Below are 6749 nucleotides of genomic sequence, written 5' to 3'. Positions count from 1 at the left end.
GCTGATCTTATTATATTGATGGAATAAAGATGCCCAGGAAAGAAGACTGGATATCAGGAGTAGGGTTGAGCGATCGTGTTTAGGTGGGATCAAGATCGGTGATTATTTTCCACAATGCTTTGCTACTGGCCAAGCATTGTGGGAAAGGATAACAATGTTAGCTTCACACTGAGTATACGCTCCGCTCATTCTGAGCGGAGTGTATACTCAGTGTGAAGACTCCGCTGCAGTTCCATAGGAATGAATGGAAGCAGCCGGCACAAAGCCTTAACCCCCTGCGCGCTGGCTGCGTCCATTCATACTAATGGGAGACTAGCTAGTAGCTACTTACCTGCAGAGATGGCTGGTCCGGTGCCCGGTGTTCTCGTTCTTCTTCGCTTCACTGCCCCCGCCTCCCAGGTTAGTATTAAAGAGCTAGGAAGAAGGCAGGGCTTGTGGCTTAGGAGAGTGTGGGCGGGTACAGGGTGGGGAGACACTCTCCTAACATGGGAGGCAGGGGCAGCGAGGCGAAGAAGAATGAGAACACCAGGCACCGGACCAGCCATCTCTGCAGGTAAGTGGACACCAGGGGGGACTAAGTAGCCAGAGGATTAAAAAAAAATCCTCTGGCTACTTAGTGATTTAAAAAAAATCATTACACAGCGTGGATTCTAACAATTAAAGAGTTCAATTGTTAAATTCCATGCTGTATAGTGAATAGGATTGTTTTTAAAATCCAATCTCCGATTAGTAAAAAAAATCCCATTGACTTGCATTGGGATCGGAATTGGGATCGAAATCGGGTTCGAATGAAAAACGATCGGAAATCGGATTTTAAAATCGATCCTGAAAAGTCAAGATCGGCTCAACCCTAACAGGAGCCCAGAAGTGAGGGAAGGCGAGTACAATTGTTCTTTTTCTGCCACTTCCCTAGACCTCTAGGATAATTATTTGTGAGTGATGAACCCCAAAAATCCCGGGCTTGGCCAAACTCAACATTTTTTTAAAAAAAATTGTAAGAAACCCAGCTTGTTACAAACCGCTTCACTCATCACTACTGAAAACCCTGACTTGTCCTGTTACAATGTATCCATTCTAGACAATCCTCTGTCTCCAGACTGAAACAAGTCAGCGACACATTGTAACAAACAATCAGGAGGGGCTGATATAGGCCAATATCTCCTAGTCCTGCTAACACTAGGGTTACACTAGCGTATAGGATTCCATAGTTCAGGATTTTATACATTGCTCTGTAGGTTTACCTGCAGTCCTATACAAAACCACAGATCTAACACTACAGGTCAAGTTACAAACTTAGCTCTGCTACATCAGTAACTCTGTATCTGCAGGCTTGTAGTAGAAGTGCCTTCATTCTTTTATCTTTTTACCGGAGATCCTTCGCCCTCATTCCATCCACGCTGTGAAGTTGTCGGAGATTGCGGGTGTGTCCAGATGTGTTGTCAGCCACTTCTTGTATCTCCTCCTCTATGGAGTGGACCTGGCAGGGGGGAGAGGAGAGCAGAGTGGTCATGTCTTGGACTCAATTGTAACAAACCCTCAGCTGTGAGAACAATTAGATCTGCAAAAGGTTTCAAGACTCTGGATGGAAACAGTAACATTTATGGGGAAACCTAGAAGATGGAGTGAAATTAGACAGAATATATCCATAGATGTCTTGTAGTGCTCCACTACAGATCCCAGCAAGCTTTATTGCTCGTCAGTACCAATCAGGTTGGTATGGACAGGGTTAAAGCGTAGCAAACACCAGGCGCGTGCCATCAGTTTTCACTTGGCAAGACACAAGCACTGCAAATATTTTAGATTTGTGCAATAGCCGCGGTCACCACAAATAGCAGAATGATAGGAGATCTGCGGTTACAGATGTGTCCTCAGAAAGATGGGGCTCATAATTGGGGGACGCTCCAGTGACCTGTACCCCCTGTGAACTTTAAAACATATATCCCCTGCCAAAGACTGCACTCAGTCAACTAATATTATTCAAAGGAAGAGGAAAGCAACACTGCCCCCTGCTGCTGAAATTTGTTCACTGTGGCCAAAAGTATGTGAACCCAGAACATCACAGCTATATGAGCCTGTTAGACATCCAATGCCGCTGATAGAGGGGTAACCCCCTCCCCTAGGAAGGATTTCTATTATATTCTGGGGTGTGTAGAGAATTGGTGCCATATTTGGGAGGTCAGGCACTGATGCTGGGGTAGAAGACCTGGGTGACAATCAACATTTCACTGATGGTCAGAGTTGCTGTCGGGCTCTGATCAGACATTCCTCCACCCCATGTCTATACGGAGCTCGCAGTGTGTACAGGGGTGCAGTCATGTGTCCCCAAATTGTTACCACAAAGAGACGATTCTCCAAAATGTCTGGGTGTTGCAGTATTAACATTACCGATGACCAGGGGTGTACACAGGACAGGGGAGGGATAACTGGGCGCACAAGAGTATAATGCTCGCTAAGGGCCCCCACATGATATACTGCCCCCTTCAGGGCTCACACTATATAATGCCCCACATGGTATACTGCCCCTTTCTAGACCCACATGCACAGTATAACGTCACGGCTCTTTCTATGATCTGACGCCAGTACTAATCACTATAAAGCACCAGTGTTGGGGTAGCAAAAAGGGAGTCCTAAGGGCAATGAGAATTGGGAATCACACTCACTGCCATGATGGTATTGTTCATTGGTAACCAGCGGGGCCTTATAACCACTGAGCCGCTGCTCTCCTGATGATAAGTAGCGCCACTCAGGGCCAACACGGGGGCAGTTTTAACCTTAGAACAACCCCCTTGTCAATACCCCGATCAGAGACAATGTGCTTTACATCTCTCCAGTGCATAGACAACCTTCGAAACTACAACTCCCAGCATGCATATGGACCCAGTCTGCCACACACCACAAGGGGGTATCACAAGGGGACCCCATAGGGGGCAAAGACAATATAAGGCCAGAAAACATCTACATAACATGGAAACTATGTAAACCGCACAGACAAAGTAACTGATACAAAGTTTACTCTGTTTGAACTCTGTCCTGTAACATTGTGACATTCAGCAGCGAGGACTGTGCAAGAAGTGACCGCACCGCAAGGCCCCGGGACACAACAACTACACTGTGCCGCCACTCAACCAGCTCTGCTCAGTCTCTTCTATCATAGAAGAAGTGATCTATAGGGTGGTCCAGACCCCAACCCATATTCCTTGTAGAGTTTGAATTGCTGGGAAATAATTAGACTTCTTATAAATGGAAATGTTCTAATTATGTATTTTTAGGTTACATTACATTTTTATTTTTGTAGCTGTTTCCAGTTTCAAGACCTTTAAAATTCTTGAAAATTTACATTCTCATTCCATAGGAAAATTATAGTCAGAGGAACAACACTGCCCCCTGGGGTTAGCCTCGGGTACTGCACATTGTCACAGCCTGTGTTGCCTAATACCTAAAATGGTATAATACTGTCCCCTAGTGTTCAGAATGAGATAATACAACTTAAAAACAGACTAAAGATGACAGAATGAAGTCCTATAATCTGGCATCCAGTTACTGAGTCCTATAATCTGGCATCCATTATTCTAGAATACCTAGATTGTTAGGTGGTGTCTGTCAAGATTGCTGACTGTTTCTGGGGGCAAGTTAAGTAAATCCAATAACTAATATGGAGGGTGTATAGCAGAGGATGCGGCACATTTAGGGTTTTAGTCACGTAGTCACCGATTTTGGTTTTTGCAATGCAAAAATGGAAAGCCACAACAACGGTCTGTAGAAATGGTGTGAGGTTAAGGCTGTGAGAGCCAGCAAACATGACCTCATTTCATGTGATTTTTGCCACAAGGAGGCGGCAGAGTTTCCTGTGTGTGGCCCCAGTTTATAAGAGTGTGGCAATGGTAGTGATCACTACTGACCCAGACCCTGAAGGGTCCCCATAACACATAAAATATAGCACCGTTATAAATGACACAAGGTAAGAGGGCAACCATTACACATTTTACATTGGGATCAGGAGGCTAAACCTCTGAAGGTAACATCAGACTCACAGTCTCTATGATGTAGACCGCCGGGCGCTGGGCCTGCTGATGCCTCTGCAGCAGAGTCTGATGGTGGACATAACCGGCCCGAGTCACAAGTCTCCAGACTCTGTCTCCACTGGAGAAGAAAGATACAATGTAGAGATAGAAATCTGATGTATCAAGATGAAAGCAACATAAAATGTAACAATAACCGACCACAGAACCCGGGACGTCCATAGATACAAACACAAAGCACAAACGCTAACACAGAAATCCTCTTAGTCTCAAGTTTTCAGCAAATGACTCCAGAATTATCTGGAAATCTGAGACCCAGAAGTAACAAAACTGATGAAAGTGAAAGTGTAAAAGTAAACTTATAGATTTTCATTCATTTATACTGCTGGTGAAGGGAAGAAACATTACAATATACTTCACTAAAGAAAAGTGCCGCAGGACAGGGGATGAGAGTCCAGTCGCCGGGTCCCTCAAGCTCCAGGAGAACAATGGAACGAATGTCCCTGTATATCCTCCATGTGAATAGAGCGCCAGAGCACCGACATGACCTGTGCTACATTCACCACCACGAGACTGTAATCCCCGGAAGCACCTGCAGCTAGGATGGAGCCGATCTTGAGATTTCAGGATCACTTTTAAAATCCAATTTCCGATCATTTTCCAGCCAATCCCGATCGCTCAACCCTAATTGTATATTATTGGAGATGAGCGAACAATGAAATGTTCAAAGTTTGAAATTCGATTCCAGTAGCCGCTCAATACTCGACTGTTCGATCAAATATCGAACCTCATTATAGTCTATGGGGAAAAATACTCGTTAAGGAGGAAACCACTATTCGACTCAGGAGGGTCATCAAGTCCACTATGACACCCCAGGAAATGATGCCAACACCCTGGAATGCAACTGGGACAGCAGGGGAAGCATGTCTGAGGGCATCTAACATGCCCAAGTACCTGTATTATGTCGGGATCCCTGTCAGCTTGCGATATGCGGGAGCTGACTTTTTCCCATAGGAATGCATTGACCAGTGTTGATTGGCCGAATGCCATACAGAGCGCACGCTGAGCCCTGCTACACCCTCAGATGCAGCACAGCTGACTGTGTCCTGAACTGGCTGTGACTGGAGTATAAGACATGATGTAACAGCAGAATAGTGACTGCTGCTCTGGATGTGAATGGAGTATAAGACATAATGTAACAGCAGAATAGTGACTGCAGCTCTAGATGTGACTGAAGTATAAGACATAATGTAACAGCAGAATAGTGACTGCAGCTCTAGAGGTGACTGGAGTATAAGACATGATGTACAGCAGAATAGTGACTGCAGCTCTAGATGTGACTAGAGTATAAGACATGACGTACAGCAGAATAGTGACTGCAGCTCTGGATGTGAATGGAGTATAAGACATAATGTAACAGCAGAATAGTGACTGCAGCTCTAGAGGTGACTGGAGTATAAGACATGATGTACAGCAGAATAGTGACTGCAGCTCTAGATGTGACTAGAGTATAAGACATGACGTACAGCAGAATAGTGACTGCAGCTCTGGATGTGAATGGAGTATAAGGCTGCATTCACACTGAGTAACGCTGGCGTTTTTTGTGCTTATTTTTGCACATAGCGCCACGTTAACGCCGCGTATACGCGTAAACGCGGCGTTAACGCGGCAATATGTGCAAAAATAAGCACAAAAAACGCCAGCGTTACTCAGTGTGAATGGAGCCTAAGACATAATGTAACAGCAGAATAGTGACTGCAGCTCTGGAGGTGACTGGAGAATAGTGACCCCCAGCAAACTGATACTTATCTCACATCCCCTAGCAATGTCAATAAATCTTGGGACTAGAACTAAGGGATGGGTGGCCGGAAATGAATTGCAAGCTTCTTGTGAATATCTGGAGCCTCAGATAAACCCTAGATTCACACGGCTGCATTAATTTCAATGACTGTGAATGGAGGCTATTCACATGATCGATAATTTGATGGCCCCTTGTCATGGACCGTCATAATATAGGTCATGCTCTATTTTTGTTAATTTTTATGAATCCCTCCATACACTGTAATGTATGAAGGATCCCTGACAACAGCCATCCCTATGGTGCGAAACTGACATGAAAAAAATGGACATTTGAATGTTCGTCTTGCACCACAGCCGTGTCAATGTAATTTTAAGCTAACCATAGGGATTATCAGGATTAGGCTGGTTTCACACTATTTTATGGACTATAAAACAATAAAGAATAAAAAAAAAATAGTGCATGACAAAATATCCTTCTCGGTGTCTCTCTATCCATGAAAAGCAATGGAGGTGTGAATAGGTCCCAGTGCTAACAGTGCAGCAAACAGACAGAAAGGGAGTGCACGGGGAACAGGATTTAGGGTTATGTAGTTTCGGATGGCTATGAGACAATGTAATAACTCCATCTAAGTATATCAGTAGTCAGTGCACAGATCCCTGCCAGGATCTATTCATACCCCGGGACACAGGGGCAGCCTCTAGGTTTAAAGGATTTTTCTGGCCCCCGGGTGGTTTATTATACTAATGAACTATCAACAGGTTGGACATGATGGACTAATGTCTTCATCCAACCTCATCTACTATGTATGTAACTATGTATGTAACAGGAAAGCTCACGTTGCAAAAATGCTTTGCTTTACAGTACCTGCAAAGTGGATGAGATTCTGGCTAACCCTATTCCCACAATGCAGAAAAAAATCTGCGGCAGAT

This window comes from Leptodactylus fuscus, chromosome 11, assembly GCF_031893055.1.
Source record: "Leptodactylus fuscus isolate aLepFus1 chromosome 11, aLepFus1.hap2, whole genome shotgun sequence".
NCBI classification, from domain to species: domain Eukaryota; kingdom Metazoa; phylum Chordata; class Amphibia; order Anura; family Leptodactylidae; genus Leptodactylus; species Leptodactylus fuscus.
The sequence above is the reverse complement of the archived record's forward strand: the minus strand, read 5'-3'. Positions refer to the sequence as shown.